We start from the raw sequence: 17,957 nt of genomic DNA, 5'->3' as shown, positions 1-17,957 counted from the left end.
AACCCCCAAAACAATCTGGGCATGATGGCGCATGTTTTTAGTTCCAGCAGTTGGGAGGTAGGCGGAGCTCTGAGTTCCAGGCCAGCCTGTTCTACTTAGGAAGTTCCATGACAGTCAGGACTACGTAGTGAGACCCTGTCTCAAAAACAACAAACACGCCGGGCGGTGGTGGAGCACGCCTTTAATCCCAGCACTTGGGAGGCAGAGGCAGGCAGATCTCGGATCTCTGTGAGTTCGAGACCAGCCTGGTCTACAAGAGCTAGTTCCAGGACAGGCTCCAAAACCATAGAGAAACCCTGTCTCGAAAAACAAACAAACAAACAAACAAACAAAAACTACAAACAGGCAAAAACACCCCTGCCAAAATCTTCATATGGGAAAACAGAGGCCCTTGTGGATCAGCAAACCTTAAGGACCCCAAGCTGGTAGTGGTGCTGGGACACTGGCTCAGCACTAATTCCCTGCTCAGGGCTTCTTCTAGCCAGATTGAGTTTGGCATGGAGAGGGGCGGGGATAGCGTGGAGGAGTGGGCATGGTCACATGGTCAGCATGAACCATCAGCTGACACTTGTAAGGTGCTTTAACACAAAATGCTTCCCTGTGGGGCCTCGTTCTGGCAGGCATAATTCCCATTTTTTGCAGGCTGACAACCTGGAACTCACAGAGGTTAAATGACTTGTCCAAGGTCACACTGGCATTAAATGGTGGACGAGGAGTCAAACCTAGATCTTTGGTCTCCAGATCTCTATGCGTTCCAGGCCAGTGTGGTCTACACAGAGAGTTCCATGTCAGCCAGGGCTATGTAGTGAGACCTTGTCCCCAAAACCGGGAGAAGATAAACAAGGAGGAGCAGGCTGGCATTAGTGTCTCAAAGATAAAGGGTTGGCAGGGGTTTGAAGAATGGCCTTTGAAGTCAGGGAGAGGACCAGTTTGTGCTATATGGAGGTCACCATCTTCTCCATCTCTCATGTCCTCTTGTCTCACACCTTGTCAGAGGGGTGTCAGCATCTCCACTGTGTAGAGGAGAGACTGAGGCTTGGGGAGCCTAGGGGGTCCCACAGCTGGTGCAGAGCAGGCTCGGGACTTGACTCTTGGTATGTTTGAGTTGGGAAACCCAGCAAGTCTCCACTCCCCGAAAGATGGCCTTAGAGGCTTTAGCCTGGGGTGTGCCACAGCTGGTAGAGGGGGACCCAGCAGGTAACCCCCTGACTTGATCTCCAGCACCACACAAACCGGGTGTGATGATGCACAGCTGTAATTCCAGAGCTCCAGGGGCGGAGGCAGGAAGAGCAGAAGTTCAAAGTTCATTCTTAACTACATAGCAAGCTCCAGGACAGGCTGGGCTACGTGAAAACCTTTACTGAAGTCCTTCTTCCCTCCGTGGACTATAGATTTGCTTTGGCGCCCGAAATACAGCTCTCCCTGTGTCCACGGTCGAGTACGAGCCTTGACTCTGCAAAGCTCTGGCCACTCATTGCTTCTCTGTCCCAGAGCCTCCTTTACCGACAGCCCTGTCCCCACCTCCCCCGGAGACCACCAGCGCTAGACAGGAAGCAGAGCAGAACAGCCTCGCGTTCATGCAGGAACGCGTCCCGTCTCCCTCTTCTTCCCCTCCCTCCACTAACTTTTGTTTCCAAAATACTCATGATGTGTTTTCCCCAACCAAGGGTCTCCGAGGAGCTGGTACAGAAATTCCCCCAGCGTTCTTTTACCTCCTTGAGAGAACCACCTAGATTTTCTGCTAGCCCAGACCTTTATTCAGTCCCAATACATCGTAGGTTTTCAGAATGTCCTTCTCTGAACCAGCAGAAGAGGTGGACGGGTTGCCGGGTGTGTGGTGGGGGAAGCTGGGATCATTTTGAGAGGCTATCATTGCTAATGTTTCTCTTGTTTAGACATCTTCTGTAGCTAATGGATCACTCCAGGCTTGGCGTCTGGGACATTCCTCAGAAGCCTCCCCATTAGGCAAGGCACCGAATAACCCTCTCATCCTCTGTGGGAAAGCCAAGAGTCGGTCAATATGTTCCCCTAGCTCGCAGTTCCCACACGGTGAAAGGAGCTTGCTGCCAGCTATGGGATACCCACTCCTCCCGCTTGGCAAGGGTCTATGATCACTGGAAGACAAGTGAAAATATAAGTCCAAGAAAAAACAAAATATAGTCAGAAAATGTAATTAATGTTTATTTTCAGCAGTAAACTGCCAGGCATTTGGAGAGTGTGGATGAGGGTGCATGGGGATTCTTTTTACATTTTTGTTTCAGTTTTCAGTACTGGGGATTGAACTCAGCCCCTCACATACGTAGGCAACAGCTCTACCACTGATCTACATCTCCAGCCCTCGCTCAACTATTTTTGAGTACTAAAATTTCATCTTAAAATATCTCAAACTGCCGGGCGGTTGTGGCTCATGCCTTTAATCCCAGCACTTGGGAGGCAGAGATAGGCAGATCTCTGTGAGTTCGAGGCCAGCCTGGCCTACAAGAGCTAGTTCCAGGATAGGCTCCAAAGCCACAGAGAAACCCTGTCTCGAAAAACCAAAAAAAAAAAAAAAAAAGCCTGAAACTGAAATGTTACACAGAAAAGAACACATTTGACAGTGAGGTGTGTAAGAACCCAAGAAACAGCATGTTGCAGAGAAAGACAGACAGTGGAGAGGTTTAGATGACAGCTTAGGGCCATCCACCTAAGAGACTTCACACCTTAGACAGGGTATTTATCCTCTTTCAGCTCTGGTGACTTCATGTACTGGAGATGCAGATGGGCGCTGGACGGGAGGACACAAACATAGTGTTAAGGACAAGGCCTGGCACTAGCAACAACCCAAGAGATGGTTGGTGGGAGCAAAATGAGGCACAGCGCCCCCCTGTCCAAGCCCTATGACTTCAGTCTCCGGTACCCCAGGTTTCGGTGTCTACGGCATAGATGTTGTAAGGGAGGAGATCACTTGTTTCCTGGCTGCCCGACAGCTTAGACCCCAAAATAATGACTCAGTAACTGTATCAATTAAATCACTGCTTGGCCCATTAGCTCTAGCTTCTCATTGGCTAACTCTTACATATTAATTTAACCAATTTCTATTAATCTGTATACCGCCACATGGCTGTGGCTTACCAGCTAAAGTTCTGGTGTCTGTCTCCCTGACTCCGCCTACTTTCTCCCAACATTCGGTTTAGTCCCCCACCACCTCCTAGCTCAGTTCCCCTATAGCTCTGCTATAGGCCCAAAGCAGTTTCTTTATTAACCAATGATATTCACAGCATACAGAGGGGAATCCCACATCACAGACTCCCTGGTGTTGGGTCACATGAGGAACAGGCCAGAGTGTCTGCCCTTAGACTGTTTCCTGAGGTTTCTAACTGTCTTATTTATTATTATTATTTTTTAAGATAGGACCTCAGGGCTGGAGAGATGGCTCAGTGGTTTTGCCAGAGGACCCAGATTCAATCCCTAGCACCCACATGGCAGCTAACAACTGTCAGTTCCACGTGACCCGACACCCATGGCAAAACATCAATACACATAAAATTAAATAAAGAAAAAAAAAAGAACCTTAGGCTGGTCTTGACCTAAGAACCTTCTGTCTCAGCCTGTAGAGTGCTGGGATTCCAGGTGTGTAACACCCTGTCTAGTTAGGACGGTTTGTTTTAAAGGCCAGCAGGAAAGATGCTTATGAACACCTCTTGTTTTATAAGATTGGGTACATAGACCCCTTTTCATTAGTTCATTCATTCGTTCATTTGTGTAACATGTGTCAATTGGGCGAGGAAGTTGGGAACCACAGGCCAGGCCCTGTATTAGACATGTGGAATGCGTAACAGAAGTGACCTGTCCTTGCCCCCTTGGGTACTCACTCCCTAGGAACTAGCCTTTCTCTGTGGTTTCCTCTGGCTCCCAGCCTTACTCAATCATCCAGACACAAGAACCCTTCACTATAGGATCCAGACAGCTTAGGCTCACACAGTCATGTGGGCCAGGTACACAGCACGTTGACAGTGCTGTGGACTCTGGGGGGTCATGCAAGGTACAAAGCTGCCACTGCCTTCTCTGCCATCTCTTCCCACCCCAGTGCCCTCCGTTCCACATCAGCTATATGTATGCTTTATCTAGTCTATACCCAAGACTGTTTATCACCTGCTCACCAGGAATGGGGACCAATGGTTCGATCCTCAGACCTGCAAAACAGATACTCAGTTTTCCTCTTTCCATCGAATATCCCTTCTTCCCAAACTTGCAGTCTCTCCTGTGAGGACTGGATCCTCATCCTGTCTACAGAGAGTTCATAACTTCAGGCATCAGCGCAAGTCAAGGCCCCCGCCCAGCCTCGCTCCTCGCAGTTTTCCCGCTGCCTTCACCCCTGGTGCTGAGCGGCCTGTGTCTTCCAGGCCAGTTAGTGTCCTCCACTGGATGAAGTCTGCACCCTGACTCATCTGCCTTACAGGAAAGCTGCAGTGACATCCAGAACACAGCAGACTAGATGAACCTCACCTCCTTCCTATCTTATTAAACGTGTGAGACATTTATCTTGTGTCCTCTTCGTGAAAACAATTCCTTTTCCCTTCAGAGCATTATTTTAGTATTACTGCTTATGTTCTATAATCTGTAGAGAAGTCTTCGAGATTCTTCACAGATAAGGCCTACTAGCCACAAAAAAAATTATTAAGCACATTTTGTTTTGTTTTGTTTTTTGAGATAGGATTTTTTTGTGTGTGTGTGTAACAGCCCTGGCTGTTCTAGAATTTGCTTTGTAGACCAGGCTGGCCTCAAATTCACTGACATCATCCTGCCTCTGCTTCCAAGTGCTGGAATTAAAGATGTGTGCCACCACCACCTGGCTATTAACCACATTTTAGAGGAGGGCCCCAGGTGCCTTCTGCATGGTGAGACAGCCAGATATAAGATTCTGTTTTTGGAAGGCTGTGTGTTTGGTTAAGGAAGGGAAAAATGTGTAGCAGTTAACTTGTGCGTTTCCACTATGAAAAAGTAAGTTTTGGTAAAGGTGAAGATCCCAGACTCTAGACACAGTCTGGGTTTTGCTTTCCTTTCCATTAAGAACTTGCTTAGAGGTGATACAAAAATGGAAAGAGACAAGGGAGGTAAATTGGTGACCACGGGACCTCAAGAGGTGATAGCAAACACCGCTGGCTACATATGCTGAAATCTGTTGTTAGTAACTGAGCCCTGATGTTTATCTGCGCACAGGGCCTTCCTCTGCAGCTAGGTGCAGCCACGTGATGAGACTGGTGGGCTCTGAACAGAAGCATTGCACGGATTTTACAAACCGCTCCAGGTGGAGGTAGCATTTGTCAAAGTGGTTCTGCCTGTTAACGGTCTAGACTACATGGCTGGTGGCTGTGTCTCGGTTGCTCTTTAGGAGAACGAGAAGGAGGGACACACCCTGGGATTGTCATTGCACGAGCTGAAGAGTTTGGGTCCTCGGGACTGGAGACATCTCAGTGGTTAAAAACACATACTGCTCTTCCTAAGGACTGGAATATGACTCCAGTTCCAGGGAATCTGATGTCCTATCTGATTTCACATGCACCCTCTTAGACAAATTCTTTAATTAAAAAATAAAAGAATTTTGGTTCCTCGATAGACAGAAAAAGGCTATTCTAGCCCTGTACTTCCTGAAGATCTCTTTTTGTAAATATCGGAGAATTCTTATATTTAAGCCATTACTTTTCAGATCTTATTCTCTCAAAGTGAAACTAATCATAACGGTAACCGTTATCGTCATTATTATATTGTTGGCTTACAATCCTACTCTCTTAGGTCCCTCGTTTAGGCCCACACGGCATCAGCGGTGCAAGAGCCTTGCCAGGTTCTGGTTTGATTGCCAATCCATTCGTGCCTTTGATGGTGGAGGGCACCCGTGTTCCCCGGCCCAGGAACATGCCTGGCATCCCCTCTACTTTTGTTTTCTAAGTCTCCGAGTTCCTGATTCCTGGAATTCTCCAGTGAGTGGGTGGGACTGTGCCACCTTGAGAGTGGAGAGTGTGGATTAGGCAGAAGGAAGCAGAGGGGATCCAGGCACAGGTAAACCTAAGCAAAAGGGGGAAGCAGAGGAACATGATCTGAGGCTGAGACGGAAAGAGACTAAGATGCCTGTTGGGGGTGCGGAAGATCGGCTTGAATGAGAGGGTGGGGGACCCTTGTTATGGAGGGTCTCCAAGGCCCTGGAGAAGAGTCTGGACTTGATCAGGGAGGGAAAAGAAAACGGCTCCGTTTCTGAGTAGGGCAGGGACAGGCGGCGGGCGATGTTTCCAAAAGAGTTAATCTGGCCACAATGTGCAAAACAGACAGAAGGCAGGAAGAGCCTGGAGACAGGGAGAGCAACATAAATCTTCTAGCCAGTCATCAGATAGCCAAACATTGTCAACGGAGTTTGAAAGAAGCCGTATGAAGCAGCTGACCAAAAGTGTAGCGATTTCAGCCAAGCCATAGATGAGAAGTCTGTCCCCAGAAAGCCATGTCCATCCCCAGAATTCTCACACAGAGCAAGCTACAATAGTGGAAATCGGTTCAATCCTTTTGGAAAATAATTTGGCGTGATGGATCAAGAGCCTTAAGCATGGTCACACCCTTTGACCTAGTAATTTCACTTCTGGGAAGGCTAGGGAAAGTATCCAAACTAGAGAGGAAGAAACTACAGGGAGATTTTAATCACAACACATCCTATAACAGCAAGTATTAGAGACTATCAGTGGCCAGTGCTGGTAGGCGGCATGGGGTGGATGAGCAACTATGGCTGTCAATTATTGCACGGCCATTAAGTCCAAGGCAGAGGATGACTAAGCTAATGATGTGAGAAATACGGACAATAGAATTTGAGGAAGATCGGGTGTAAGTTGCATATGGTGGGTTAACGTACATCTCAAGTACAAACAGCTCAAGTAACAGAGAAAACAAGACTTAAAAATAATTGTTCTCAATCATTCTGTTTTTTTTCATTTCATTGGTGGAAGTATAGACTTTTGCTTGTTTTCACATTAACTTATTCTCCAATGATTTTTTTTGTTGCTATTTTTGTTGTTTTATTTGTTTGTCTTTTGAAACAGGGTTTCTCTGTAGCTCTGGAGCCTGTCCTGGAACTCACTCTGGAGACCAGGCTGGCCTTGAATTCACAGAGATCTGCCTACGTCTTCTTCCCAGGGGCTGGGATTAAAGGCATGAGCCGCCGTCGCCTGGCTCCAGTGGTTTTATTAATGCATATTCTTTTGGGGTGCTGGGGATCAAACTCAGAGCCTAGTGCATGCTACATCCATTCTTCTCACTGAGCTATACCCCCAACAGCCGCTTATATATCTAACTATAGGGAATGCCCAGGAGAATTGCTGCTTTTCACAGGTCTGGCCTGGCAAGATGGCTCAGCAGGTAAAGGTGCTTGCTACCCAGACCAGTGATCTCAGTTCGATCCCTGGGACCCACGTGGTAGAAGGGGAGAACCGACTCACACAAGTTGTCCTCTGACCTCCACATGCACACCACGGCTTACCCCTCCGCAAACAAATAAACAAGTGTAATGTAAAACCTTTCACATTGCAATAATGTGTCAAATATGTCTTGCTTATGTATTAAAATGAATATTCAGACAAAATATGCTAACAAGTGCATGTTCATGTCATCACCAGCATGTATGCTTGTGTGTATGCATGCATATGTATATGCACATGTCTACATGCATATATACACATGCATGCACACACACACAGGGTTTGGAGGGGCAGAGCTGTGACTGGTCATCCATGCAGAGCTGAATGACGGGGGAGATGATCTAGGAAGCAGGGAATAGGGCTCCTTTGCCCCGCTTTTGAGGAGCTCAAGTGAGAGCATGTGTGAGCTCTCTTAGCGCAGTGCTGTGTTTAGGAACATGCAGTAAACGGGCCGTAAATTTCTCTAGCTATCACTCCTTCCTTTCTTTCTCCTGCCTCTTCTAGCTGAAGAGCTCTGCATTTACAAGATCAACTGTCTAAGAAAGAGACAGAAACCCCAGGCAGTTTCTCAGGCTCTCCGTGAGTTTACGATGCAGCCACTCAGATCAGAACTTCCCCGCTCTGATTTCTGCGGGAAGTTTCTACTCTTTGACAACCTGTCCAGATCACACTCCTGATACAAATGAACTGACTACAGAGGACAAAGTTTATTTTTGAAAGGAAGTTTTATGCTTTGCATACTCAGTTGGCATATATTCCAGAATTGTTTAATGTTTTAGATGCTTAGGTTGAAACATGAAGTGGCTTTAGTTTAAATCACTCTGTTACACGTCCCTTGACCCTGGCTTTTATGCAAGTCCCAGGTTACAACTTCGAGAAGGATGCTTTGAGAATTTAAGGGGTCATTGAGATTAGCAGAAAGACAGAGGGAGAATAAGATAAGGACGGTCGTGGACCACCTAGGGTAAAGCCAATTAATGCCAAGAATGATTTTGGGGGCTGCTAAATGGCACCACAAATTTCCCCAACATCCTGCTTAATAAAACCTTCTCACTCGGCCGGATTTTCCAAGTTTCTCAAGGACTACTTAAGTGGGAACCATTCAAAACCTTATTAAAGTCCAGGGAGATGATGTTTATGGGCTCTGTGTGGTCCCATAAGGCTGCTGACTGTCAACGGATACCAGGCATTGCTGGTTCCAAGCACGCTGGAGAATGATCCTCTGAGAGTCAAGGAGAGTGCCCAGCTTCCATTCCCCATCTTGGGTTCTGTTTTTGCACCAAGGACCACAGCCACTCTGCAAATGGGAACACCGTGTGTGTCACACTAAACTCATGGATCCTGCCCTTCTCCAAGCCAGATTTACTGTTGTTGTGACAACAGTAAGCCACTCTGGGGAGGGGGACACTTCACCTCCATTTAGAAGGAATGACTCATTTTAAGTGCTGGAGGCAGTGGGAATGGTTTATTAGCATCTTGGGAACCAGCAGACTCTCCAGGTATACGCTCCTTTGCTGTAGGTTGTTAGGACTTGTTGGACCAGGATTAGTTCTGAGTTACGTCTCCCTGGCTGTGCATGTGTGGAGATGGGTGTGTGTTTTATCTCCCATCTGTGGGCGCTTCCTGCTGCCCCACATTGTTTCTGAGCCTTTTTCCCGGGTGTGACTTCATCTGACGCTTGGGGTATAGACTCTCACCTTCGTCCTCAGACAGAAACTTAGCTGCAGAGGTTTCTTGCTCTTTGTCGACAGACAGAGGGAGTGGGTCCATGTGCCCAGTTGTAATAATTATATATTTAGTGAATGAAGGGACTGGGGAATGACTAACAGCTCATTTCTCAAACATTTAATTATCCAAAGCAATGTAGATGGGAGTTATTGTTCTAATTAATAATCAAACTCTGCCTGAGGTATAGCTCATGGCTTGAGCACTTGCCTAACAAGCACCTGGCCTTTCATTCTTGTGGCGAGTGACCGTGTGCATACAGCATGCCTTTACACACATGTGCTTTGGACACAGATGGAAGAGAAAATAAAAAAAATGGGATAGTGATTGTAAGCTGTAAATGAATTTTTTCTTTAAAGTATTGGTTATGTCTGTTTTATTTTCTTTGATATATCCTTATTTGGCTTGCTAGTTTATTTCTGAGTTAAGGTGTTACGTAGCAACCCAGGCTGGCTGGAACTCGCTATTTATGGAAGACTGACTTTGAGGTCCTGATCTCTGGCCCTCACCTCCCAAGTGCTGTACCTCCATGTTGACCGTATCTAGGAGATCTAACCCAGGACCTACAGCATGGTAGGTAAGAGCTAGACAGAGCAACTGAGCTGCAAGCCTACCTGGGATGTATCCATTGTAATAAGAAAAGATGCATGTGTAACACATCTCCATGTATATAGACTGTAGTTTCTAAGATGCCTTCACCTGTTTGCTAGTGGATTTAAGTCTTAAATCACAGGAAGGACTCCGAGGTTTTTTTTTAATCTCCATGTAACAAAGGGATTGTTTCCCCAATGTCATACAATATAGTTTATATGAGGTGAGCTTCCCTACAAACCCAGATCTCCCAACTGCTTAAATATTTCTTCTCTCTGTCTCTGTCTGTCTATATCTCTCTGTGTGTCTGTCTATTTGTCTCAGTCTCTCCCTTTGTCTCTGGCTGTCTGACTGGCTGGCTGGCTGGATTTCCCCACCCCCTTGTCTCTGTCTGTCTGTCTTTCTCTGTCTCTGAGATATAGACAGTCACCTACAGTCCCATATCTACAGACTCCCCGTCGTGTCCTCACCTCCTCCTCCCTTGCTGTCCCCCTGTGCGGCCTCTGCCTAACACAGTCCTGGGAAACCCAACAGACCATGCCTACTAGGTTCACAGACTTCACAGTGCTGGATTGACCCTGCTGTCCCAGGCTGTACATCTGTCCCATAGACAAGGTGGCCTGTCCCTTCCTTCCCCCTAGCCAGGGTCTCTAACCCAACCCTTCTGTCTCAGCCTCCCAAAGATCTGGGGTTACAGGCAGGTACCGCCATGCCCTTTTGTGAGATGGGCATGTTTTTGCTCTACACTGAGTCTCTCGAGACAGCAGCACTGGCTGCTGCTCCCAGAGAAAGGCCAGGATGAAGGAGGCAGGTGTCTCTGGCCTCCTGGCAGGTGAATGATGCTAAACCCATCGACCACTGGATGCGAGGCAGCAATTTCAAGGGAGTCCTTTTAGAATGTGTGACACAGATCCTGTGCTATGCTCCTCGGAGGACACGACCCTGCCCTGCCCAAGGACTAAAAAGAGCTCTCCCGGGTATTGTTGGATTTCTTTCCTCTCCACAAGGAAGGACAACCTCTGGGCCACAAGACTATAGAACATCTGAGTCAGAAGAGGAGAGGGGCATTGTGGGAAAGAGGGGCCTGGCGTGCATGCAGCCTGATACGGTGCATTTGGGGCCTGGACCTGCCGGAGACTCTTTGGAGCCCAATTCCTGATTTCTAAAACAGCAACACGCCTAATGCTTTAGTGATACATAACTTTCAAACTGCTGTAAAGTTTACATTGATTTTTCTCAACTAAATGCTCCTGAGCTTGTTTCCAGGCCCTGTGCTGTGCAGCAGACAGAAGGGGCCCTCGGCCTTGCGTTGGGGAGGAAGGTGGTATAGCACGCACTGATGCGTGTGAGGAAAGAGAGAAAGCCACAATCCCTGGGTGGAGGGCAGGGAGGGCTGTGTTAAAAGAGACTTCAGAGACATCTCTCTGGACAGGTAGCCCAGGAGGAGGTGCAAGGGACTTGGTGCCATCTGCAAACTTTGGTGTCTGCAGGACAGCAAATTCAACAGCAGAGTTTGGTGTGGAGAAAGATGCGCTTCCCTGCCCTGTTCCCTCTGGATATCACGTGCAAGCAGTTAGACCGTCCTAGATGCCCGTCCTCTGTGGACTCCTTGACTCTCTAGACAGTTAGCAAAGTGACAGTTACAGAAAAGCAAGAGTGACAGCTGTCATGCTGAGAGACCCTGGGATGTCACTCATGAGAGCCAGCTCAAGAGCAGCCTTGACATCAGAACCTTCTTTAAGCCTCCACTAGAGCAAGGAGCCTCTGTCATGCTTGGTCTATTTCCAGGCAGCTTTATGCCTGGGTCCTGGGCTTCTAGCACCAGAGATGCTTCCCACTGTACGGGGGCCGCAGGGGCTAGCGGTGAGCCACACAGTCTTGGAGTTCTTGGCTGGAATCCTGGGTCTCTGGCTGTGCTCTCGCGATGGTGATTCAGGCATGTTTCCCAATTTTCAGATTTCTGCTTTTATCTGTAGACTGAGACATTTTCAAAGTGAATTATCAGGATGTTGGTAAGAATGAACAGGGCCCAGAATGTAGTGTATGCAAAAGTTTAAGTTACAGACTTTGAGGTGGTACATGCCTGTAAATCCCAGAACTTGGGGAACTGAGGCAGGGGGATTGCTGTTCAAGGCAATATGGACTATGTGGTGGATTGCAGTCTAGACCGAGCTATACAATGAGATTCAGTCTCAGAACAGACAAAACAAGAATCAAATTACAAGCTTTTTTGTTATAAGTGTGTTACCATTGCCCGCATTCCAGATGTCGGGAGGTGGTCTGTGTGCAATACGCTTTGTGTGGTGAACCTCTAGAAAATGGTCCCGAGAGCCTTTCATACTTTGAGCCACTGCTAAAACAAGAATATTCTTACCTGGAACATGCCCTTGGAGGGTTAGAGCTGTCTGTCTTGGATCGCCTGTGAGACAAGCTAAATCCCTAATCTAACTCCTTGCTCCGAATCTGTTTTAATGCCTTGTTCTCCGATGGAAGCCGTGTCAAACCATTAACTTGATAGGAACAGGTTGCCTCGAGCTAAGAAGCTGCAGCAGCTTCGCATCCAGCTTGGCTGCCTTCCAGCTCCCAGGAACAGGGCCTCTAGCAGCCCTGTGTGGCCTTTGGCTCACGAGGACCCTACTTAGAGCTCAGATCTGGAAAGCCTTCTAAGACCAAGCTGGTAGAAAGGAAAGCAGAACACCAGCCTTCAACCAGGTGTCAGCGCGGACTGTGTGGCCTAGGAAACGCTGTCAAAGCAGCGCCTCCGAGCCCTAGAAAAGGAGGCTTCAGGAAGAAAAGGAAGAATGCATCCGGCAAAAGAGCATGGCGGTGGTTGTGGGGCTATTTGAGGATCCTAACAATGAGCCTATGGCTGGAGGGGAGTCGCAGGTGATGGCAGAAGGACAAGGACTTTGCTAACTCGGATTCCAAGTGCCACCAGCATTTTATTTGCTGTCCTGAGACCTGACTCCAGCACGGAGCAAAACCGTCGCTGTGAGCGTGCGGGATTGTTCTGGCAAAGGCAAACCTAGGATCGCATCGTGGAAAGTGAGAGCCAACTCTGGCAGGTCGTCCTCTGACCCCCACGTGTGACGCATGCGCTTCTGACACATACGAACAAATAATTGAAATGAAATAAAATTGCGAACTGTCACCTCGGAGCTCGTGCATACAGGCTCTCTACATTTTGCACCGCGGGACAATGCAAATCCTGTATATTTAGAAGCTACCATCATCCCAGGTTTCCTTTGAGTTGGGCAACTGAAAACAGGCGGGGAGCTGCCTGGCAACCGGGCTAATGTCTACGCCTACTTTCATTTCATGGGCACTTTGTCCTGGCAGACAAGGCTCAGCTGAGTGACCCTGAACAAGATGAGCTTTGAATTTTGGTGAAACATTCCCCGGAGTTCAGGGTGTGGCTGGAGTGAGCTGCAGATCAAGGCCAGGACAGCACTGTCTGGAACCCCGAGTCTCTGCTAACCCTTCCCCATGAAGCCAGAGTGAAAATCAGGGCCCTCATCTAAGGTCCAAGTTGTTGGCTGACAGCCTATGGCTGTGTGACAGCAAGCAAGGGCCGTACCTGTCTTAGTATCTAGTTTCTCGTCTATAAAATGGGGGCAATTACTCCTGCCCCACCATTAGCTCTCAGGAGATCGCACTGAGCAACCCTGAACTTCAAAATAATGTAACATATGAAAACTCACTTTACTCTCTCGTTCATTTGCTGGCAGGTGGGGTTAACACAGTTCCGGGTCCATCCATCTTAGCATTGTAAAGTTCTTCCACCCAGAACCTCAGAGATCCCCTGCCATTCTCCTTGCCTTTGGCTATTTCCCAGCTCAGCCCTCAGCAGCCTCTCCTCAAACACCCCTCCCCTCAGAGCTGGACCCCTCTGGAGGACAGACATCCCGGGCACCCTGCCCTGTCTCCTGTCTCTGATTCCAGGGTCGAGGCAGCTCCTCTCGGTACCTCTGTTTATTCCTGGAGTAGGTCTTCGTCTTCGTCATCATCCACTCCCCCCCCCCACCCCCCCGCGTTCCCCCCCTTCCTCACACACATCAAATGAGCAGGACACCACCATCTCTTCCCCATTCTCCCTTTAGGCTCTCACATTTCCTGTCCTTCATTCTTTTAGACCCCCCTCTGACTACCCCCCACCCCCAACCAGATCGTTTGGCTCACAGGGCTCAGTTTGTGAGGTGTGGTCTTGCTTTGACATACAGATATCTTTCTAAACATTCTTTAAGCCACATGGCAGAGAGCAGGGTCTCTTTTAGATTGTCCCCCTGTGCTTAGTAGGATGGACTGGACAGAGGTGCTCAGGGGACACATGTGGTTGACCGGGAGTCCTCATTGTCTCCCTTCGTAGACCCCTGTTGAGCAGGAGTTCCCAGAGGGTGGTGCTGCCCTCTAACGAAGCAGCTTGGTTCTGATGCTGGGATGGGGCGCTCCCTGAAACTGCAGGGGGCACTACACTCCAGACTCACGGCCTCCCTGTTCAGGAGGCCCTGTTTCCCTCCAGTTTGTCAGGGTCCTGGCAGGCTCACACGCGCGCACACAGAGACATAGACACACACACACACACACCCATGCAGAGTATAAGACAGACAGGGTTAGTGTCTGCACTGTGAGCCAGACATCTGTACTGTAAGCTGGATATTACCCTCCAGTAGTATTGTTTTGTACACCTGCAGAAAGATATACAGGCTCTGTGTGCGAGTGTGTGGTGTGTCCACTGTGGATTGGTCCTAGGCCTGCCCTGGGCCCAAGAATCTAAGAATCTGACATGATGTCATTTGTGAAGAGATAATCAGAAAAGAAAAACCGTCAGATTTGTTTCAAGGTACAGATTTGATACTAAGTTTCTCTTTGTTTCCTCTCCATCGGAAAGCCTATGCCAAGCGAGATAGGTAAGAACACGATGAAGGTCCTGCTCCAGACTCTCGCCCTCTGGCTGACTTCCCGCCTCCCTATCCTAGGGGCCCCAGAGTCCTGATCTCCCACTCAAGCTTCCACTGTGAATCTCACAGAAAGTGGGAGTCTCTACACCTCCCCTCCCCCATACACACACTCATATCACGTAGTTTGTATGAAACTCTAGGGAGGTTTACAAACCTTATGAAGCTTACCCCCGAAATCCACAGGGGAGGACCACTCCTTGTAAGGGACAGGCCGCAAGGATGAGAGAACGGGACAATGTAAATGGAAACACATGGCAAATGAACCCAGCTCTGTTCCAAACAAGTGATATCAGCATACACGGGTGGCATCTAAAAACAAACCTAGCAAACCCTGGATTCTAGCTAGGAGGTTTGCGTGCGTGACAAGGGCTAGCAGTCTGACAGGCTTTTCATGGGTCATAGACTAAGATAATGAATAAAAATGAGGGGAAATAATGACAGTCTGTTTTGGGTATTGGAAAGTGAGTTATAAATATGAAAAAAGGAAAGGATAAGATGGAGGTACATGTGTGTGTCTGTGTGTGTATCTGTGTGTGTATGTGTGTGTGTCTGTGTGTCTGTGTGTGTTGTGTCTGTGTGTGTATCTCTGTGTGTGTCTGTGTCTGTGTGTGTGTGTACAAATCAAGAAATAAACTGAGATACAGTTGTTGATATTCCTTAGTTTTCTCTGCTGAAGGGCTTAGAAATAGATACCACAGGAACACTAAACACACCCAGCACCCAGGTTTTGTTGTTTTTCTTTTGATTTCAAGACAGGGTTTCTCTGTGTAGCCTTGGCTGCCCAGGAACTCGCTCAGTAGACCAGGCCGTCCTCGAACTCAGAGATCTACCTGCCTCTGCCTCCCGCATACTGGGATTAAAGGCATGTAGCATCTTGGTTGTTAAGTACCACCTCTACTAAAAGAAACCACAGTTCCTGTGAGAAATGTCCAGTCTAGGGACCAAGAGAAGGAGGCACAAGGTTAGTCTTTGTGGCAAAAAGCAAGGAAGTGATTAAAAAACACTGAGGGCATGTCAAAAGGATAAAAGAACTGGAGGGGTCCCCCTGGCCTAATCTGGATAATCTGAGCACCAAAATAAGAACCATGGCAAGAGTAGCACCGAGTAAAATAGCCCCGAGTGCATTTAATGTAGCTAGGCATCCAGGAGACAGAAGGGCCAGCTCTTCTATAACAAACACTAGCAAATGCCAAGTACAGGAGGAGCCATAGGCCTGGCATAGCAGCATTGTGTAACCACCTTAGCCAAGACTGGTTCGGACAGAATAACCAGCGGCCACTAAGACTAGTCACTGAAAGTGTAGAGATAAACAGGTATTCACACAGAGTCAAAACTCTTTCCTGGAGCCCAGAGAGATGGCTCAGTGCTTAAGAACACATACTGTTCTTGCAGAAAATGAGAGTTTGGTTTCCAGCATCCATCAAACTTCCTGCAACTCTAGCTCAGTCAGGATCAGTGACCTCTTCTGGCCTCCATGGGCACTACAGTCATGTCCATACACACACACACACACACACACACACACCCCTAAATTTTTTAAATTAAAGAATATGATCAAAATTCATTGCATAAATTAAAAAATAAAATAGATAAGTTTTAAAATTTTGGTCATGTTGGTGCACACTTTTAATTCCAGTACTCAGGGGGCAGAGATGGGTAGATCTCTGAGCTTAAGGTCAGTCTGTTCTACACAGTGAGTTTCCGGAACAACAGGGCTATATAGCGAGACTTTGTATCAAAAAACAAGCAAACAAAAACTTATAAAAAGTTCCCTACCATCAACTTCTTAATTACAAAGGGATCGCTAGTAACTCCATAGTTGGTTAACTTGGTGAAAACCATCATAACCCTTAGATCAAAGTTAGTAATACCAACAAATAACCAGGAGAAGTGGTGTGGTGTACGGTGACACATGCCTACAATTCCAGCACCCGAGAGACTGACACAGTTGGCTTCAAGGCCAACTTGTATTAAAGAACCAAACCATGTCATAATAATAATGAAATAATAATAACAATAACAACAATAGAAATAGAGATGCTGCTGGGTCCCAATGGCTCCCTTGGGAGAGGGGGTGAGAAGGCGCAGTGTCAACAATGTAGACAGCAAAAGACAGTTGGCCTACAGCAGACTTGTTTGTTCAGCTATGGGGAGAGCCTGCTGCACTGTGAGCCTGACTCCTGGTGTCTCTGTCATTGGCACCCTGCCTTCCCCTCCCTCCCCTGAGGGAGCTGTTAGGGCCCAGCAGCAGGGACACACCAACCTCTCGTGTCTTCTGATATGCTGCCCCTAAAAGGACTCAATGTCATTCCCTTGGTACACTTGCCAAAATTGCACAACTGGAATCTAGTTATGAAGAAATTGTAAACAAACCAAACCAAAGGATTTGTCGTAATAACTGGCCTGTGATCTAAAAAACAAAAGGCAAGTTTATACAAACTGAAGGGAGGCCTAGACCTGGCTGAAATTAAAGGAGAAAAAAAAAAGACAAACAGGAAGTGCACCATGTGACCCTGGAGTGGATACCATATATAGGGGAAATCTATATTAAAGGGCATTATTGGAGTAACTGGCCAAGTGCAAATATGACCTGTGCAGCAGAGAATTTAGTAGCAAGGTTCTATTTTCTGATTTTCATAAATGCATTGTGGTTATGCAGGAGAAAGCTTTTGTTCTCAGGAAATATGCACAAAGATGTCTATGGCTGTTGGGATAAATAGAGTATGTGTGCATGCGTGCACGGGCACACACATGGATGGATGAATAACAAATAACAGTCTTGGGTCTTAGTGGCACAGACCTGTAATCCAGGATACCCAAGAGACTGAGGCAGAACCACAAATTCAGTGCCTGTCTTGGCTATAGCGTGAGTTCAAAGCCAGCCTTAGCAACTTTAGTGACACCCCCCCCCCCATATTCTCACACTCTTAAAGCCTCAGAATATAGCTTAGTGATGAAGTTATATTTTAGGTTCAATCCTGAGTTCAGAAGAACAAAAACAAAAGCTGGATCAAATGGGACAAAATAGAGGCAATTTGTTGGAAGGCTAAAAATGTGGCTTCTATGACCAGCAAGCCTGCTATTATACTTACCCACCTGAGAAGAATGCCTCTGTCCATCAAGGGACAGATACAAAAATGTTTGTAGAAGTTACAAACTAGAAATACAAGAATATGGGAAGTCTGGTGGTGTGGGAGGTCCTTCCATATATGTGTTGCTTTTATCAGTTAATAAATAAAGCTGTTTTCAG

Source organism: Alexandromys fortis, unplaced genomic scaffold (genome assembly GCF_014885135.2).
Source record: "Alexandromys fortis isolate MF-2015 unplaced genomic scaffold, M_Fortis_MF-2015_v1.1 scaffold_16, whole genome shotgun sequence".
NCBI lineage: Eukaryota > Metazoa > Chordata > Mammalia > Rodentia > Cricetidae > Alexandromys > Alexandromys fortis.
This window is presented reverse-complemented; position numbering follows the sequence as displayed.